Raw genomic sequence first — 21540 nt, 5'->3', positions numbered from 1 at the left:
ATGTGTTAAAGTCTGGGTGCACTTTGTGCTTTTTTCCCCCGTTCTTATGGCTGCAAAGACAGCATATTTGGATACAACTCACCTTTTTGATTTCACGCCGCATGTTTTCCCACAGACGAACAAAGATGAAAACGCATCAGTAGATTTATGAAGGCCTGCTTCAGTGGTATGTGCACGCTTGGCCGTTTGAAGCACTCCTCCTGCCTTTTGCCTCACAAAGAGTATCCATGTGCTTTGTGTGGCATCGTGCATAGTCTTTGTATCTGTGTGTGTTGTTCATACATATCCCTAAAAATCATCAATATATAACTGCACTTAATTATGCAAAAATTACATTCAGGTAACTAAGTTTTGCTGATGTTTTTTAGCGGTGCGGTCCACGGACCTGCAAAATTTTGATCAGAATCTGGATAAAGGTTGGGATTGAGGACGTTTTTACCCAATTTACGTGTCATGTAGTGCAGCAACCAACCTATTCCAGCAACTAGAGCTCCAATCTCCTCCAATTTTTATGTAAATGTTGCAACTTTTACTGAAGTGACGCCTCCCAGGGGAAGCAATGCATAGCTGTTTTTGCATTTAAATGTAATAACACGCCATTAAAATGTGCACACAGTAACTTGCTGTTCAGTGCAAAGTAAGTTTAAAAAAAAGTATTAACAAGGATTGTACCACAGCAACTAAGAAAATTGACCCACTCGATTTTTTTGGTTGTCTTGTGTTAGCCACCTGGAGAAAGATTTGCACATGTGCAAAGTATTTATTGCACAGTTGTCCTGGTAGCCATTTGCAGCCAGTAGCTTGTTTTTGTTATTGGATGCAGCAAATAGTAAAATGAAATTAAACCGCAACAAAAAAAGGCAAAAAAAATAAAAAAAAATAGAGCAAAAAGGCACAATGTAAAGTGAAAAAGCTGACATGTTGATACTAATCATTAATAATGACAAAAAGCGTTGTCTTTAATGTATACAGTTGTACCCCCTACATTTTTTTAGGCAATATTTTTGCAAAAATCAAATTGTACATGTTTTTGTACGTTATCTTGGATGTTGTTAGGCCAAACATTGGGTGTAACAAAGTAGTCTTTATCATTCTGTGTCATCAAAATATTTAAAGAATCCCACATGTTAATGATTCCTCAGTTTTTTTTTTTTTTAATCCAGCACGACTGCAAAATAATCCACTAATCAGAATCAGAATACCTTTATTGTCATTGTATAGAAACAACGAAATTGGACAACAATCCAGCGCAGTGCTTTTAAAACAAACATACATAAAATAGTCTTAAGACAACAACAATAATAAAACAATTTAAAATTTAAAAACATGATAAAATGTAAAAAAAAACATATTGCACAGTCGATCCTTATCAGAGGTAAGGAAGTAATAAAGTGGTGAGTGTTCAGGTAAGTGCAGAGTTTAGGGCAATAACAGCTCTAGGATAGAAACTGTTTTTCAGTCTATTTGTCCTTGCTTTGATGGTCTTATAGCGCCTCCCTGAGGGCAAGAGTTCAAGCCAGTGGTGACCTGGGTGGGATGAGTCCCTGAGGATGCTGTTTGCTCTCCTCTTTTTGCCTATGCGGCCAAAGAAAGTTGCGGGTGCAAGCACGTTGATAAAGAAAGTGAGAAACATTATTGAATTCAAGAAGTAACTCTTAGCAAAGTAGAAAGTCTTCGATAAAAGTACAAGTGGAATGTGTTACTACCGTAAATCGAGGTGCCGCTGTATCATTCAAGGAGTTTTATTTGTCATCCTCGTACACATTTATATACGGTACAAATTTTGGACTCTGTATAAAGAAAGGCAGTTATAAATAGGCAGTGAAGGATAACAGTAATAAATAATAAACAGAAAATAACATTAGGCGCTTAACAAGAGGAAGGACAGAGAATAGTTGGCTAAAAACGGAGTGTGGAGTGGGAGATAAGTTATGATAAAATAAGCTTTGAAACTGAAAAATCATAACATTGCAAAAAATTATGATTCACTCTGGTAATTCTTTTGAACACATTATTTATTGGCCTTGTAGTTGGGGATTTCTGGTATAAGCAACATAAAGTGCTGAGTTGAAGTGATTTACACACTCCCTAAAGGATGGCAACGTTGTAGGAGACGCCCCCCTATCCTTTTTTGCAAAGCTGACTGTACAGTGCATCTGGAAAGGGTTCACAGCGCTTCACTTGTCCCACATTTTTCTCATTTTACAGCCTTGTTCCAAAATGGAATGATTTTCATTTTTGTCCTCAAATTTATACAGACACTGCAAAAAGTCAGTGTTCAAAAACAAGAAAAAAAATACAAAAGTGAGGGGTATTTTACTTGAACTAAGCAAAATTATCTGCCAATAGAACAAGGAAATTTGGCTTGTCAAGACTTTTCAAAACAAGTAAAATTAGCTAACCTCAATGAACCCAAAAATACCTTAAAATAAGTATATTCTCACTAATAACAAGTGCACTTTTCTTGGTAGAAAAAAAAAAAAAAGAGACCTTTTTGCTCAATATGGTCTCCTAGCCGCTCAGGCAAAGCATATTGTCTAAAAATGCATTTTTCCATTGATAACATGACATCATCGCGCCAAGTGCGTGCTCTTTCAGTCAATTAGTGCGCATATATACAGCCCGGCCCCCGGCCAAATTTTTTTGAATTGTAATTTTGAAGAATTTATCTGAATGTGCATAAACTATTTCTGTTGAAAATTGTTTTAAATGTTTAAATAGTCAGTTTACTGTACTGTGCCAACTGTACTACTATATGAGTACGTGTTTTCTATTGTTTCATTGAAAATAAAACAGCAAAGTCCATTTGGCTGCCATCTGTTTTAATTATGAGACACAATTGTGTCAGTCATGATTTTTTATTTTTTTTCCTTGCTTGAAATAAGAAATTATTACTTTAAAAAAAGTAGTTTTATATTTGTGAGTGTTGATGACACAGCTTTGCAACAGTTGATATTCTAGTTTCAAGCATGTTTTACTCAATATAGGTCATCAAATCTCAGCAACAAGCTGTAATATATTACTGAGATCATTTAGGACCAAAACACTTAAAACAAGTAAAACACTCTAACATAAAATCTGCTTAGTGAGAAGAATTATCTTATCAGACAGAAAATAAGCAAATATCACCCTTATTTGAGATATTTAATCTTACTTAGATTTCAGTTTTTGCAGTGTAATGAGCATGTGAATGTTTTTTTTCCCGCAAATGTATTGAAAAAAAAACAAAAACAAAAACACAAGCACGTAAGTATTCACAGCCCTTGCCTAATACTTTGTTGATGCACCTTTGGCAGCATTTACAGCGTCAAGTCTTTTTGAATATGATGCCACGAGCTTGCCACACCTACTGTATCTTTGGACAGTTTTGGCCATTCCTCTTTGCAGCACCTCTCAAGCTCCATCAGGTTGAATGAGAAGCGTTGGTTTTCATACAGGATGTCTCTGCATTCGTCTCCAGCGGGTCCTCCCACGATCGAGGCTCGTCATACCCTCTTGTCCTGGAGTCAGCTCCAGCTTTCCTGCCGCACAAGTGGCCATCAGGCGCCCGCACGCAGCCCTCTTGTCGGCCAAGAATGTGGCTGTTTCATGGACGTCCTCCACACTATTAGCAGCTGGCCCCAGGACCCGGGCATGGCTGCTGGTGGCCACTCACGTCTGCCACCTTGTCGCCCGCCGTCTGACTCTTCCCCGCTGGTTGCGAGGACATATGTCCGGCCGACCCAACGCCTAGTTCTCCCTCCGCCCTCCCATGACTTTGGACTTTTTCGGTTTTTGTTTTCTCTGGGACCTCTGGAATTCATCCCTTAAGAGGGGGGGGGGGTACTGTCATGATCCGTTGCCTGGGGTCATGTTTTGTTTTGTTTGATATTTCCTTAGTTGTTGGTTAATCCTGTTTCAGCACCATTGTTTTCTTCTTCTTAGTTGCCATTGGTGCTGATTTTTGTCACCTGCCTCTGATTAGTGGTTGTGACACTCACCTGCTTTTGCTCACTAATCACTAATCAGCATACTTGCCAACCTTGAGACCTCCGAATTCGGGAGATGGGGAGGAGGGGGAGCGTTGTTGCGGGGGCGGGGTTGGGGGGGCGGAGTTGAGGTGCAGGCAGCTTACCCCTTCCCCTTCGAGCTTTTCTGGATTAAATGAAATTATTTTTTCCAATCATTTTGGAACTTGCAAGCGTTTTTCTTCTTTTTACTCGTCGTCGCCATGTCTCTTCTTCGTTCTTCTGCTTTGTCTCCTTCTTGTTGTGTGTGCAGTTGTGCACCGAGTTCCAAAAGCCGTAGATGTTATTGTAGCGTCCCGTAAGAGCTGCAAGGGATTCTGGGTATTTGTTCTGTTGTGTTTATGTTGTGTTGCGGTGCGGATGTTCTCCCGAAATGTGTTTGTCATTCTTGTTTGGTGTGGGTTCACAGTGTGGCGCATATTTGTAACAGTGTTAAAGTTGTTTATACGGCCACCCTCAGTGTGACCTGTATGGCTGTTGACCAAGTATGCGTTGCATCCACTTGTGTGTGTGAAAAGCCGTAGATATTATATGATTGGACCGACACGCAATGTCATGACTGGGTTCTTGGGTTTTGCTTCTCCGGAAGGCAAAGGAAAATTGGCCCGTGCGAGGCGTGAATTTAAATACATGTTTATTTAACAATAAAAAAGGAATAAACAAAAGGCGCTCACAGTGGAGGTAGAAAACTTGGCTATACAAAACAAAAGACTTGCATGAGGGCGGAAATACAAAACTTGGGTAGAAACACAAAACTTGCACAAAGGCAGAAACTATGAACAATAAAACAAAAACACTAACTGTGGCATAAATGAACAAAACTTACTTGGCAAAGAACTGTGACATGACATGAAGTGGAGGGATCAAAAAGTGCGAGGACGCCAGGACGAACAACAGAAACAGACAGATTTAAATAGTGACGTGATCAGTGAAAACAGGTGCGTGACAAGACAGGTGAACAGGTGCGTGACATGACAGGTGAAAACTAATGGGTGACCATGGAAACCAAACCAAACAAGGAAGTGCAACCAGGAACTAAAAAGAGTCCAAAAAACAAACACATGGCCAAAACAAAAACATGAACAGACATGACGCATGACCAAAACAAAAACATGAACAGACATGACAGAACCCCCCCCTTACGGACAGATCCCAGATGTCCAAAAAACAGGATCAAGAGTCATGGGAGGGCGGGAGGGGGATGTGGCGGTGGGTCGCCAGGCCAAGTGGCCCCGAATCCACCAAGGCATAGTCATGTGGCGCCGGCGAGTGGAACGCCGCCGCCACAGGCGAGGTGGGCGACCCGGGAAGGGCCACATGCGTGGCCGACTAAGAGGTGGGCGCACATGGCGTGGCGGACGACTAGGTAGTGGCCAGATTCGTGGCCGACGAGGAGGCAGGCGCGTCGTCGTCGTTGCAGGCGTGGAAGCAGCCGATGACGCAGGTGCAGCAGACGAAGCAGGCAGCGAAGCTCGGCGTGGTGCGTCAGGCGGAGAGTCTCTGCGTGGCGGGTCTTGGCGAGGGTCTTGGTCTTGGTCTTGGCGTGGGGGGTCTTGGTCTTGGTCTTGGTGGGGGTCTTGGTCTTGGCATGGGGGGTCTTGGTCTTGGTCTTGGTGTTGGCATGGTTGGTCTTGGACTTGGCGTGGTTGGTCTTGGTCTTGGACTTGGCGTGGTTGGTCTTGGTCTTGGACTTGGCGTGGTTGGTCTTGGACTTGGTCTTGGCGTGGTTGGTCTTGGCGTGGTTGGTCTTGGACTTGGTCTTGGCGTGGTTGGTCTTGGACTTGGTCTTGGTGTGGTGCTGCGACTGGCGGCACTGGGCGTCGTGGAGCTGCGACTGGCGGCACTGGGCGTCGTGGAGCTGCGACTGGTGGCACTAGGCGTCGTGGAGCTGCGACTGGCGGCACTGGGCGTCGTGGAGCTGCGACTGGCGGCACTGGGCGTCGTGGAGCTGCGACTGGCGGCACTGGGCGTCGTGGAGCTGCGACTGGCGGCACTGGGCGTCGTGGAGCTGCGACTGGCGGCACTGGGCGTCGTGGAGCTGCGACTGGCGGCACTGGGCGTCGTGAAGCTGCGACTGGCGGCACTTGGCGTCCTGAAGCTGCGACTGGCGGCACTTGGCGTCGTGAAGCTGCGACTGGCGGCACTTGGCGTCGTGAAGCTGCGACTGGCGGCACTTGGCGTCGTGGAGCTGCGACTGGCGGCACTTGGCGTGGAGCTGTGACTGGCGGCACTTGGCGTGGAGCTGCGACTGGCGGCGCTTGGCGTGGAGCAGGTACTGGTGGCGCTTGGCGTGGTGGGGCTTGGCGTGGAGCTGGGCGTGGAGCAGGTGGAGGTGGCCTAGCTGGAGGCTGTGGCTTGGCATGGCGAAAGACTGGTTATTGTAGCGTCCCGTAAGAGCTGCAAGGGGGCCGTGCTGGTGGCTGTGGCTTGGCAGGTCGAAAGACAGGTGGTGGTGGCCGAGCTGGAGGCTGTGGCTTGGCATGGTGATGCTGAACCACCCCACCTGAACATTTCCCAGCCCTAGCCCCCCCCTCAAGGAGCGGATACCAGACGCGCTCCCCACTGTCTGGAACCGTTTTTTGGGGTGGGTGGAGGGAGGTCAGGAGGGGGGTAAAATCCTCCCCTATCAATTGTCCAAAATGTCTCTCTTTTTGTAACTGGGATTGAGGGGGTGAAAAAAAATTTTTTTGTGACTTGGGCGTGGCTTGAGTCCATGAAATTCAGATGGCTGTGACTGATATGCTCTAATGTCCAAAATCATGTTCTGATAATATTTGATCATAGAAACAGAGTCCTTTGTTGAGGGCGGCTGATCAAAAGTAAAAGAGTTCAGAGAAAAAAAATCTTGAGCTGTGATGTCATCAGGGTGAAGCCGGGCTGCCTGTGGCTTGCTTCCGCCCGGAGGGGGAGGAGCTTGCGGGAGTGAGGCGTCCTCTTTGTTTGCGGAAGCCCTCCCTGACGTCCTTCGTCGGGAGCGGCGCTTCCGGGATTGCGGTGACGCAGCGCAGTCCTCGGACCAAATGGAGTCTCTGTACTCCATGGAGGAGTAGCGCAGCGATTCCTCCTCCATGGCGCGGAGGACCTCCCTCGCTGCCTCGTCAAAACCGTCCAATTTTTTTGCGGAGAAACTCTTCTGCTGGCGTCCTACTGTCACGACTGGGTTCTTGGGTTTTGCTTCTCCGGAAGGCAAAGGAAAATTGGCCCGTGCGAGGCGTGAATTTAAATACATGTTTATTTAACAATAAAAAATGAATAAACAAAAGGCGCTCACAGTGGAGGTAGAAAACTTGGCTATACAAAACAAAAGACTTGCACGAGGGCGGAAATACAAAACTTGGGTAGAAACACAAAACTTGCACAAAGGCAGAAACTATGAACAATAAAACAAAAACACTAACTGTGGCATAAATGAACAAAACTTACTTGGCAAAGAACTGTGACATGACATGAAGTGGAGGGATCAAAAAGTGTGAGGACGCCAGGACGAACAACAGAAACAGACAGATTTAAATAGTGACGTGATCAGTGAAAACAGGTGCGTGACAAGACAGGTGAACAGGTGCGTGACATGACAGGTGAAAACTAATGGGTGACCATGGAAACCAAACCAAACAAGGAAGTGCAACCAGGAACTAAAAAGAGTCCAAAAAACAAACACATGGCCAAAACAAAAACATGAACAGACATGACGCATGACCAAAACAAAAACATGAACAGACATGACACGCAAAGGCAGTGCCTTTAAGGTTTATTGGCGCTCTGTACTTCTCCCTATGTCCGTGTACACAGCGGTGTTTTAAAAAGTCATACATTTTACTTTTTGAAACCGATACCGATAATTTTGAAACCGATACGGATAATTTCCGATATTAAATTTTAAAGCATTTATTGGCCGATAATATCGGCAGTCCGATATTATCGGACATCTCTACAACAAACATTCAAAAAAATATCCATTGTTATCGCCCATCCTGACATCTCTGGCTGAAACCACAAGAAATAAATGGTTAGCTTCGGTTATGTTTAGGGATGTCCGATAATGGCTTTTATTGATGATATCCGATATTGCGATATTGTCCAACTCTTAATTACCGATACCTATATCAACCGATACCGATATATACAATCGTGGAATTAACACATTATGCCTAATTTGGACAACCAGGTATGGTGAAGATAAGGTCCTTTTTTTTAAAAAAACAATAAAATAAAATAAGATAAATAAATTAAAAACATTTTCTTGAATAAAAAAGAAAGTAAAACAATATAAAAACAGTTACCTAGAAACTAGTAATGAATGAAAATTAGTAAAATTAACTGTTAAAGGTTAGTACTATTAGTGGACCAGCAGCACGCACAATCATGTGTGCTTACGGACTGTATCCCTTGCAGACTGTATTGATATATATTGATATATAATGTAGGAACCAGAATATTAATAACAGAAAGAAACAACCCTTTTGTGTGAATGAGTGTAAATGGGGGAGGGAGGTTTTTTTGGGTGGGTGCACTAATTGTAAGTGTATCTTGGGTTTTTTTATGTTGATTTAATAAAAAAAACAAAACTATATCGATAATTTAAAAAAACTATATCGATAATTTTCGATATTACATTTTAAAGCATTTATCGGCATCTCTAGTTATGTTGACAACCCATTATGTCGATGCCCGTCAATGTTCAGGTTCTACTGTAATTCCCTTTCTTCACATAACCATTTTGATTCATTTTGGGAGGAAATGCTGAGCAGCTACAGTCTGACACAGGTGGATCCAGCAGATGATTACTTCATGTAAAAGAAAGAGGACGGGAAAGTGCTGACAGATACAAGGAAGCATAGCAGGAGGTCTGCGTGTTTCCTCTTGTAAGTGGGGGTCCATTCGACGTCTGCTTTGCCTCTCGGGGTCTTAGCCACACACTCGCATGGCCATGTATGCACCAGCGCTGTGTTTACAAAGGAGATTAGAGCAGCTCCAGTCTGTACCTCAGCTCCTGGGCCACATGTGGAAACCATGAGAGGAATGTGCTGTGATGCACTGACGGTGTCTGCTGCCGCCGCCATGTAAGCTCTGCAACATTTATAACCTTTATCACCCCGCTGGGAAGCGCTCTTGTCAGACCCTGCTCATGTTTTCCACGCCGTGACATGAACATGACGAGCAGCAGTATAGTTGCACTGCAATGTTTCTCAGAGGAGATTTTTTTTTTTTTTTTTTTTTGCAGGCACACAAGAATGCAGCACAGGTGTGGAGTTTTATAGTATCCACAACGGTTGGATGGAGAACAGTGGACTCTTCTTGTTTGTTGACGATGTTTCAGAGTTGCTTCCATTCAACCATTGTGGATTACCGTATTTTCCGGACCATAGGATGCACCGGATTATAAGGGGCACTGCCGATGAATGGTCTATTTTTGATCTTTTTTCATATATAATTATAGGGCGCATTAAAGGAGTCATATAAATATTATTATTTATTTTTTTCTAAATGTATTACACTTCCTTGTGGTCTACATAACATGTAATGGTGGTTCTTTGGTCAAAATGTTGCATAAATGATGTTTTACAGATCACCTTTAAGTCGCTTTCTGACAGTCGCTTCAGGATGAGCCGTTTTTGTGGGCGGTCTTATTTACGTGGCTCCCCTTCGGGAGCGTCTTCTCCCCGTCATCTTTGTTGTAGCGGTGTAGCGTGCAAGGACGGGAGTGGAAGAAGTGTCAAAAGATGGAGCCAGGCCTGGCCCTAACCAATCTGGCGCCCTAGGCAAGATTTTAGGTGGCGCCCCCCCACATCGGCAGTGAATTGTATATACTCACAAGAAACTGAATAGCTTTGTCTTTGACCTTTTTTTTTACTTAAAGAAAGCAAATTAACATATTATATAAGAATGTTATGTTATGATTATCTTTAACCGAATCACAGCAGTGCTCAAATTAAAAAACAGCATTCCCTCTCATGTGATATTGCTTAATTAACATTAATGATGTGCACTTTAACAACTAGGCTTACAACTATACCTAATATATAAAGGGGTGGAAAAGTGACTATTACCTGCAGGGCAAACATTAGCTAACCAGAAGGCAATAACAATGTAAACAAAAAACACCTGCTTAAAAGATCTAATACAAATGTCCCTGAGGAATTTAAGGTGGGAGTACTGTAATTACCTAACGTTACATTATTATTTTCCATAACAATTTAGCCCCCTCCACAATATTAACCCGACGTTAAAACAGAACTAGCTATTTATTGATTAGCAATTGCCGAATCATGTAGCATTAGCTTAATGCTAAAAAGCCAGCTTACTATCACATTCTGTAACAGACAAATGATTTCATGTAGGCTAGCTTTACCTACCTGCTACCTCTGTCTTTTTCTCGTTTCTCCTCCTCTTCTCTTTTTTCTTCCCTGGGCACCTGACAGTTTTGGCCGTTTTAATATCTTGTGTTGACTTTTTTATGTGGTGACGTCCAAAAAGAGTCATGACACGGGAAGGGAGGGGGCGCACCGTGCGGGGTAGGGGGGTAAAGCCTATTTAATATTTCTATTGAATAGGCTTTACTTTGCATTTTAATTAGCGTGGGATTATTTTTTTGTATTTAGAAATAATAGTACCAACTTTTTTTTTTTTTCCTCCAACATTTGTGGCACTGGCGTGGCGCCCCCTGATGGACGGCGCCCTTAGCATTTGCCTATACGGCCTATGCCACGGGCCGGCCCTGGATGGAGCTAAATGTTTTAATGACATTCAGACTTTACTTCAATCAATAACGGAGCAGCATCTCCTCATCCGGAAACAACCACAAAAATTTACGAAAAACCGTCCGACCAGAACTCTAATAACTAAAGTGCCTTGGGTGAATAATATAAACTCACTACACCGGTATGTTTTAGTTAAAAGTTATATTATTCACCCAAAGCACTTTAGTTATTAGAGTTCTGGTCGGACGGTTTTTCGTAAATTTTTGTGGTTGTTTCCAGATGAGGAGATGCTGCTCCGTTATTGATTGAAGTAAAGTCTGAATGTCATTAAAACAGTTAGCTCCATCTTTTGACACTTCTTCCACTCCCGTCCTTGCACGCTACACAGCTGAATGTCCCATAACAAGAAAAAAGAAGAAGCTTATCGACTACGGAGTCGGCACATACTACAAAGGCGGATGCGCATAATTTTTCAGGATTTATGCAGATCCCAAATACACATCAGCAGGTACCAGAAAATAAGAAAAGTTGCTTTTGCATAATATTGCGAAACAAAACGCCAGATAATGTCTTACCTTATACACACACCATAATAATACTCGTAGGTGGAAGCACATCAAACGGCGAAGCCTACACTTATCTCTTATGTTTGACTGCCATCTACTGGTCACACTTATTACACCATATACCAAATAAAATTTCTTTGAGGTGGGTAAGCTCAACCAAACTTATTCCATACATTAGGCGCACCGGGTTATAAGGCGCACTGTCAAGTTTTGAGAAAAAAAAGGGTTTTCCGGAAAATACGGTATATGGCCTGATGACGGACAATCTAAACACTATTTGCCTCCAGGCATAATTTAATTAGATGCGCAGGTTTTGGATTTAAATACATGTTTAAATACATAATTTTTGGTGTGCAAAATAACTAAATTAATTAATCAATTAATTAACTAAATTTTTTTGTTTTAAATATAAATATTTCCTGCTTAACTTAACAGAATAAAAATAAATATATTCGTTTAAAAGAAGTCTGTCCTGCTTAACTTGAACAGGTATAAATTCAGTGTGCAGCCTTTTGATGGAATACATTTTCATCACTATGAGAACTACTCTGACAAAAAAAAAAAAAGGGGTGAGATATTGCTTAAATTAATATGACTGGCAACATTTCAATTGCGCTTTATTTGTGAAGGAGATGTCCGCTCAAACAGTGTTATATTATTTATGCTATGTTGTTAATTTTTCATTAAATAGAAGCATTAAGTCAGAACAGAACACTTAGAGTTGAAGCAAATATCATCTGACCCTTTAATGCAGGGGTGGGCAATTAATTTTTACTGGGGGCCACATGAGCAACCTAAGCACTGCTGGAGGGCCACACCGACAATATTTCAATTAAATTTAGCTAAAAAATGTTTTGATATACCGTAAGATAATAATAATTTCATTTAACCTAACTTAACTTTATACAAAAGCAGATTTCTTTTGATGGTTTTATTTTTAACACTTTCTTGCACAACACTTCCTGATATATAATACAATGCAAAAATGTCAATTTCTGTCACTTTATCCAGCATCCTCTTTGTGGTGAACGTAGCACGCCTGTAAGGTGATTGGCTCACAGGTTACACACGGACATACGCCCATAAATAACACTTTTCAAAATAAAAGCAGCACAGTTGTATTGCACGCACGACATAGATGTTTTTTTAAATGTATTTTGTAATTTGTGATTACCGCTGTTCACGTTCACTCACAATCACACACGAGCATACGTCCACACGGAAGTTATACAAATAACGCTTTTCAAAACAAAAGCAGCACCGTTGTATTGCACACACTTTTAAAAATGTATTTTGTAATTAATGATTGGCCTCACGCGGGCCGGACAGGGACGCACAAAGGGCCGGATGTGGCCCGCGGGCCGCAGAATGCCCAGGTCTGCTTTAATGAGTAAGACCTGTTAAGACTCCTTTAGTGTCCCTGTCATAAAGCTGGACAAATTGTTTATGTTCAACAACTTAGATAGGCAACTACTATTTTAAGAACATGACATTATATTAACAACAAGAGAGCAGAGTTGTTAAAATGTAACTTACTACTACTAAGCTAGCATTTACCTCATTGACGTGATAAGCTAGCCACATGTAGCTTCCCCGTTGGACAAAAACGATCTTCAAACTTCCCCGAATTTTTTCTTTTTTTTTAAAGAAAACCTGTCACTGTGCTAAAATGTCACATTTGGAGTCTGATTACCAGAAGCTAGGCATATAACTTGAGCTAGCTCGCTAGCTGCCGCCACATTGACGGCCTTTCAGCCTTCATATTCTGTTTACCTGTAAATAGTCAAGCTTTGTGAATAGTTTTGATATCTATTACATTTCAGTCATAGAATTACAAGTTCCAAGAGGTGAAATCAAAGCTTCTGAAGGGGCGTAGGAACTTACACAACCTGCACTCCTCGGATCATGTGCAGGTGAGCCAACATCTCGCACCTGGCGGCCACACCGCTAATGCTAGTGTTACAGACACTTTATCCTTCATTACAAGCTCATTTGACGCTGCGGACAAAAGGACGACTGACTCATCGCGCTAATGACCGTATCTTCTCTCCGTCTTTGCGCTCCTAATTTTCTCCTCCTTTTACTGTACTAGAATATTAATGGCGCCGCAAGCTAGTAGAAATGCACAGCGCTCACGCGGCCCTAGCTTTAGCATCAGCGCTAACGTTACTTAGGCTGACCATATTCTGGAATCCCAAAAAGAGGACACATACCGTATTTTTCGGAGTATAAGTCGCACCGGGCGAAAATGCATAATAAAGAAGGAAAAAACCATAAGTCGCAATGGAGTATAAGTCGCATTTTTTGGGGAAATGTATTTGATAAAAGCCAACACCAAGAATAGACATTTGAAAGGCAATTTAAAATAAATAAAAGAATAGTGAACAACAGGCTGAATAAGTGTACGTTATATGAGGCATAAATAACCAACTGAGAACGTGCCTGGTATGTTAACGTAACATATTATGGTAAGAGTCATTCAAATAACTATAACATATAGAACATGCTATACGTTTACCAAACAATCTGTCACTCCTAATCGCTAAATCCCATTAAATCTTATACGTCTAGTCTCTTACGTGAATGGGCTAAATAATATTATTTGATATTTTACGGTAATGTGTTAATAATTTCACACATAAGTCGCTCCTGAGTATAAGTCGCACCCTCGGCCAAACTATGAAAAAAGCGGCGACTTATAGTCCGAAAAATACGGTATATGCGTGCCATGGTGAAAATTTGCCAATGATACTCGAACTTGCTTTATAAATAATATATTTATTTAAATAAAGCATTTTTTTTCCCTCTGTTGACAGCAGTGTTGGCGCTAGGAATTTAAAAAATGGGGCCCCATCAAGTCATAAAAATGGGGTCCCACAGTAAATTTTTGGGGTCCCACTTTTTTGTAAGCGTTTTGAAAACAAATGACAAATGTATGCATTATCCTGTTATATCTCACATTCTATATTGTGTTTTGGAAAAAAGGTTGTCATAAACGTTACTTAATTCATTTAAAAAAATAATACAAAAGAAAACAAATTTGTATGCATATGTAAATGTATTCGGTTATAAACATTCATTCACTTTCTTCTTTCCTTCATGGATCTAAACTTTACCACTGCTGGTAGTTTTTTCTATGTTTTTATTTAATAAGTTATAGGTGTACTTATTTCAGTATAAAAGTGTAAAAAGTGTTTTGCTTGGGTCATGAAATGATGATAATGGTGCACTGCAAAAAGTCAGTGTTAAAAAACAAGAAAAAAAATACAAAAATGAGGGGTATTTTACTTGAACTGAGCAAAATTATCTGCCAATAGAACAACAAAATTTGGCTTTTCAAGACTTTCCAAAACAAGTAAAATTAGCTAACCTCAATGAACCCAAAAATACCTTAAAATAAGTATATTCCCACTAATAACAACTGTACTACTATATGAGTACGTATTTTCTATTGTTTCATTGAAAATAAAACAGCAAAGTCCATTTGGCTGTCATCTGTTTCAATTATGAGACACAATTGTGTCAAAGTCATGATTTTTTTTTTTTCATGCTTGAAATAAGAAATGATTACTTTAAAAAAGTAGTTTTATACTTGTGAGTGTTGATGACACAGCTTTGCAACAGTTGATATTCTAGTTTCAAGCATGTTTTACTCAATATAGGTCATCAAATCTCAGCTACAAGCTGTAATATCTTACTGAGATCATTTAGGACCAAAACCCTTAAAATAAGTAAAACACTCTAACATAAAATCTGCTTAGTGAGAAGAATGATCTTATCAGACAGAAAATAAGCAAATATCACCCTTATTTGAGATATTTAATCTTACTTAGATTTCAGTTTTTGCAGTGTGTGCCAGGGCATACATACATTTTATATTTAACGCTTAAATCTCTGGAGTCTACATCAACTTCACATCTATCCCTCATTTCAATATGTTTTAGTTTTTTCATTTTGTTTTATTGTTTGCTTACCGCCCTTTTTTGTCAAACAAAACTATGTTTTTAATGGCAAACACACAAAATATGCAAAATCTTCCACCAAAAATATTTTTCAAAATTTGATGTGAAGTAATGGGAACCTTGGATAGGTCAATAATTCATAATAACATTGATTTTGATTCAATATTATGTTTTGAGCAATGACAGTTTGAAAGAAAAAAAAAAAACAGCTTTGTTTTATTAGTCAACATTGCAACTTTTTCTAAATTACATTTCACCTGTAAGCTCATTTATTTCACTTTTGTTATGTTTTTGTTTATTTTAATAGTATTTTCAGAATGTGCCGTGGGCCTTTAAAACATTAGCCGTGGGCCGCAAATGGTAAAAAAAAAAATCAAAAAAAATCTGCGTCCTTTCTGATTTCATTGCGTTAAAAAGACACAAAAAGTGCGCTAACGCCAATACTGGTTGACAGTAGGGATGTCCGATAATGGCTTTTTTGCCGATATTGTCCAACTCTTAATTACCGATACCGATATCAACCGATACCGATATATACAGTCGTGGAATTAACACATTATTATGCCTAATTTGGACAACCAGGTATGGTGAAGATAAGGTCCTTTTTTAAGAAATTAATAAAATAAAATAAGATAATTAAATTAAAAACATTTTCTTGAATAAAAAAGAAAGTAAAACAATATAAAAACAGTTACATAGAAACTAGTAATTAATGAAAATGAGTAAAATTAACTGTTAAAGGTTAGTACTATTAGTGGACCAGCAGCACGCACAATCATGTGTGCTTACGGACTGTATCCCTTGCAGACTGTATTGATATATATTGATATATAATGTAGGAACCAGAATATTAATAACAGAAAGAAACAACCCTTTTGTGTGAATGGGTGTAAATGGGGGAGGGAGGTTTTTTGGGTTGGTGCACTAATTGTAAGTGTATCTTGTGTTTTTTATGTTGATTTAATAAAAAAAAAAAAAAACGATACCGATATTATCGGACATCTCTATATTTTATCATATGATGACATTTTATTCTATGTTTTCTGTCTAAAATCTGACACGCTTACGAATCTACAATACATTTTAAAGAGGCGTCCTGGGGGGGAATCAGGAGGTAGCCGGACCTTAAAACTGGACCTGGTGTCAATAGAGGAAGGGTCTTCAAGTGTGTGTACTGTGTGTGTGTGTGTGTGTGTGTGTGTGTGTGTGTGTGTGTGTGTGTGTGTGTGTGTGTGTGTGTGTGTGCGTAGACCAGTGTGTTTTTCAACCTTTTTTGAGCCAAGGCAAATTTTTTGAGTTGCAAAAATCCAGAGGCACACCACCAGCAGAAATAATTAGAAAACAAAACTCAGTTGACAGTAAAAAGTCGTCGCAATCGCTGGATACGACTTTAAACCATAACCAAGCATGCATCACTATAGCTCTTGTCTCAAAGTAGGTGTACTGTCACCACCTGTCACATCACACCCTGACTTATGTTGAGTTTTTTGCTGTTTTCCTGTGTGTAGTGTTTTAGTTCATGTCTTGCGCTCCTATTTTGCTGGCTTTTTCTCTTTTTTTTTGGTATTTTCCTGTAGCAGTTTCATGTCTTCCTTTGAGCGATATTTCCCGCGTCTACTTTGTTTTAGCAATCAAGAATAATTAGGGACCGAGTCCCTTTGGGACAGAGGACCCTATTGTATTTCTAGCGTTTTATTATTATACCGCCGCCTCTTTGAGCTGTAATTTGACCCCCTCAACATGCTTCAAAACTCACCAAATTGGACACACACATCAGGACTGGCGAAAATTGCGATCTAATCAAAAAAACCAAACCCCAGAACTCAAAATTGCGCTCTAGCGCCCCCTAGGAAGAAAACACAGACAAAACTGCCTGTAACTCCCAGTAGGAATGTCGTAGAGACATGAAACTATTCTATGTAGGTCTCACTTAGACCTATATTTCATACACTGACAACCCCCAGCAAAAATCAACAAGAAGTTTGCAATTCCCCCTTCAAAACAAAAGTGTAAAAAAGTCCCCTTTTTTCAAACATTATCTCCTCTGAGCGCGTTTGTCGTGTCTGCTTCAAATTAGCACAGGAGAGAGATTGAACCCTTCTGATTAAAAGTCGATGAAAGAGTTTCCGATATTACATTATTACATTTTAATACATATTATCGGACATCTCTAGTTGACAGTATAACAAAATAAGTCACACTTATATTCTGTAACATTCACAGTTTTGTAAAAAAAAGTGCAGAGGTAGAAATATTCAAAATAACATCTTGTATATAATCTAAACATAAATAATGCCTCAAAACAAGTTCATTAAATTTAAACAAAAAACAGCAGACGAGCTCTCGCCCGCACAGCTGTTTTGTGCTTTGTAGTGTCGATATGGGCTTGTACCGTATTTTTCGGACTATAAGTCGCAGTTTTTTTCATAGTTTGGCCGGGGGTGCGACTTATACTCAGGAGCGACTTATGTGTGAAATTATTAACACATTACCGTAAAATATCAAATAATATTATTTAGCTCATTCACGTAAGAGACTAGATGTATAAGATTTCATGGGATTTAGCGATTAGGAGTGACAGATTGTTTGGTAAACGTATAGCATGTTCTATATGTTATAGTTATTTGAATGACTCTTACCATAATATGTTACGTTAACATACCAGGCACGTTCTCAGTTGGTTATTTATGCCTCATATAACGTACACTTATTCAGCCTGTTGTTCACTATTCTTTATTTATTTTAAATTGCCTTTCAAATGTCTATTCTTGGTGTTGGGTTTTATCAAATATATTTCCCCCAAAATGCGACTTATCCTCCAGTGCGACTTATATATGTTTTTTTCCTTTTTTAATATGCATTTTCGGCCGGTGCGACTTATACTCTGGAGCGACTTATACTCCGAAAAATACGGTAGATCGTTGGCCCCTTTATTTGCCACAGATATATACGTCCCTGCTTTGCACACAGTGCATTCTGCTTCCCATGTGTCACGGCCAGGACCAAAACACAGACACTTTTCCCGCAAATCATCCGTGAAGTTGCATTTGCGTTTCGGCTTCTCTCTTGTGTCCTGTCTGTCTCTCGACTGTCTCGCTCTCTCGCTCTCTGTCTCTGCCCCTCCCTCACGAATGTTGCTGCGTGCGAACACCTTCACAATTTGTTTTGTTTTTAACCCTTTCTTAACCCTGGACGTACATTACCGTTCAAAAGTTTGGGGTCACATTGAAATGTCCTTATTTTTGAAGGAAAAGCACTGTACTTTTCAATGAAGATAACTTTAAACTAGTCTTAACTTTAAAGAAATACACTCTATACATTGCTAATGTGGTAAATGACTATTCTAGCTGCAAATGTCTGGTTTTTGGTGCAATATCTACATAGGTGTATAGAGGCCCATTTCCAGCAACTATCACTCCAGTGTTCTAATGCTACAATGTGTTTGCTCATTGGCTCAGAAGGCTAATTGATGATTAGAAAACCCTTGTGCAATCATGTTCACACATCTGAAAACAGTTTAGCTCGTTACAGAAGCTACAAAACTGACCTTCCTTTGAGCAGATTGAGTTTCTGGAGCATCACATTTGTGGGGTCAATTAAACGCTCAAAATGGCCAGAAAAAGAGAACTTTCATCTGAAACTCGACAGTCTATTCTTGTTCTTAGAAATGAAGGCTATTCCACAAAATTGTTTGGGTGACCCCAAACCTTTGAACGGTAGTGTACATTGAAAATACACGCAACCCTAACTCAAAATACCGGACATTTGAGGCATTTAAGACAGCCCAGCAAAAGAGGACATGTCCGGGGAAAAGAGGACGTATGGTCAGTCTACTCTTGTGAAACTTTGTCACGTTCTGAAATCCTCAGACAGAAGGTTCACTTTAGGACATGACGCCTTGGGTTTTTCATTGACCGGAATTCAAAGGACATTGGAAAAAAAACCATTGCTCTTAGTAAAACCACAAGTGTGGAACTATTTGTGTTGCTGCAAGCTCAATAGATGGTTGCGAAACCCTTTGGTCTGTGGTTCATGTTGAGTCCCAGTAACAGGAAGACTGAACGCTGAGCTATTCCTCAAATATCCACCACACTTTCAAGTGTCTTACATGTTTATCTTCTTTTAATTAAAGTGTTACATCATTGTACACAATCCCTGGAAGTGGTTTGTTGAGGCTGCCGGTGGCATACATAGTGGTTGTCTACGGCAAGTTGCTCATAACAAACATTGGACACTATTAACAAATGAAATGTTTCATTTCAGTGATTTAATCTAAGGAATATGAGGTTTCTGATAGCGTTGTGTTAAAATCTTCCAACATTCACGAGAGTGTTTATTTCTGTATTCGTTCCACAGATGAGCGCTAATACAGACCAGTTGCAGGATTGGATGATACTCACACATTGTTTGTTCGGAGGGAGAACTAAATCGAAACGGGCCTTTGGCTCAAAGAAAGAAATGACAATAATAATAAATACCATGTTTCCTTTTTATAAAATCACAATAAATACGAATAAATTAACGCATCGGACATTACATAAATACATATCATATTGTTGCTGTCCAATGAAAGCATGTATCGTCAAATTACAACAAAAAACATAAAAAATTAAATTAAAAAAAAGACATTAGGTTGTTTTTTCCCCCTAAAACGAAAAAAAAATTGTCTCAGATAAAAACAGTCATGTTCTTTTTTTCAAACAAAACACATACAGATATACGCTAAATATTTTGTTGTTGTTTCTAAATTAAAGGGAAATGTAATAAAAAAAATAAAAAAATAAAACCTAACAATTTTTTGCAGATAATAAAACAAACCAAAAAAACATGATTACATAAAAATAATGCCTAAATGAACAAAACCAAAGAAAAAGAGATATTTGGAAGACTAAAACATATTTTCTTATTTGGATAATGTGTACCTTTTAATCAAACAAATGTCTGAATAAAAGTGAAATTTGGTATTTGACGTAAAACTAAAAATTATTGTTCAGTTACATGGATTTTACTAAGTGAGCACTTTTTTGGGAGGGGGGGGGGGGTAAAAATAAAATTTTTATTCTTAATCAAGCAGAAAAATAATTTAGAATGTTTCCAAACTAAAATATATATTTTTAAAAGTCATAACATTTTGATTTACAGTCGTCCCTCGTCACACGGCGCTTTAAAGTATCTTGTTTTGTTGTGTTTATTGGACATATTCTGTGTATTTTGGGTCTAAATTAACAAATGTTAAGCATACAAAGGGCAAAATGAGGTACACATATCAATACTACAGTAGAATTAGCCTCTTATTATTCACTTGTTATACTTATTCATTTACCATGAATTGATTAACGTGGACCCCGACTTAAACAAGTTGAAAAACGTATTCGGGTGTTACCATTTAGTGGTCAATTGTACGGAATATGTACTGTACTGTGCAATCTACTAATAAAAGCTTCAATCAATCAATCAATCAATCAATCAAAACAACTCCATGAGAGCATGCCTCCTAAAGTCAGTACAGTATATCTCATAAAGTCTATTATTAGGTCGACTATCTATAAATTAAACAAGTGTTATATCATATCCAGAAGGCTCTTATGAGGTTAACTATTCAGGAAGTCGTAATATTTTTTAATACTCCAAGTTATAAAAATATTTGATTTGCAATTAACAATTCTTACTTCATGTAAATTCAGTTACCTGCACAGTCAGGCCTTGAAACATTTAATAATGATAAAACGAGGGAGGACTGACATACTTGCCAACCTTGAGACCTCTAAATTCAGGAGATTTTTTGGGGGGACGGGGACGGGTGGTGTTGGGGTCTGGTGGTGCGGGGCCGGGGGCGGGGATAAGGGGGGAGGAGTATATTTATAGCTAGAATTCACTGAAATTCAAGTATTTCTTATATATATATATATATATATATATATATATATATATATATATATATATATATATATATATATATATATATATATATATGTATATATATATTAGGGCTGCAACAACTAATCGATTAAATCGATTAAAATTGATTATTAAAATAGTTGCCGATTAATTTAGTCATCGATTCGTTGGATCTATGCTATGCGCAGAGGTTTTTAAAAAAAACCAAAAACCTTTATTTATAAACTGCAACATTTACAAACAGCTGAGAAACAATAATCAAAATAAGTTCGGTGCCAGTATGCTGGTTTTTTTCAATAAAAATACTGGATAGGATAGAAATGTAGTTTGTCTCTTTTATCCGATTATTAATCGATTAATCGAAGTAATAATCGACAGATTAATCGATTATCAAATTAATCGTTAGTTG

General features: G+C 39.4%; 1 protein-coding gene across 1 annotated transcript in view; it reads left to right on the top strand.

Annotated features, from left to right (window-relative positions):
* The window catches only part of LOC133632963 (pikachurin), a 137507-nt gene that overhangs the window by 8453 nt on the left and 107514 nt on the right, over nt 1-21540 (top strand). The window lies entirely within an intron of this gene.

This window comes from Entelurus aequoreus, linkage group LG17, assembly GCF_033978785.1.
Source record: "Entelurus aequoreus isolate RoL-2023_Sb linkage group LG17, RoL_Eaeq_v1.1, whole genome shotgun sequence".
Classification (NCBI taxonomy): domain Eukaryota; kingdom Metazoa; phylum Chordata; class Actinopteri; order Syngnathiformes; family Syngnathidae; genus Entelurus; species Entelurus aequoreus.
Note: the sequence above shows the minus strand (reverse complement) of the source record. Positions and strands in the feature narration are given on the sequence as shown.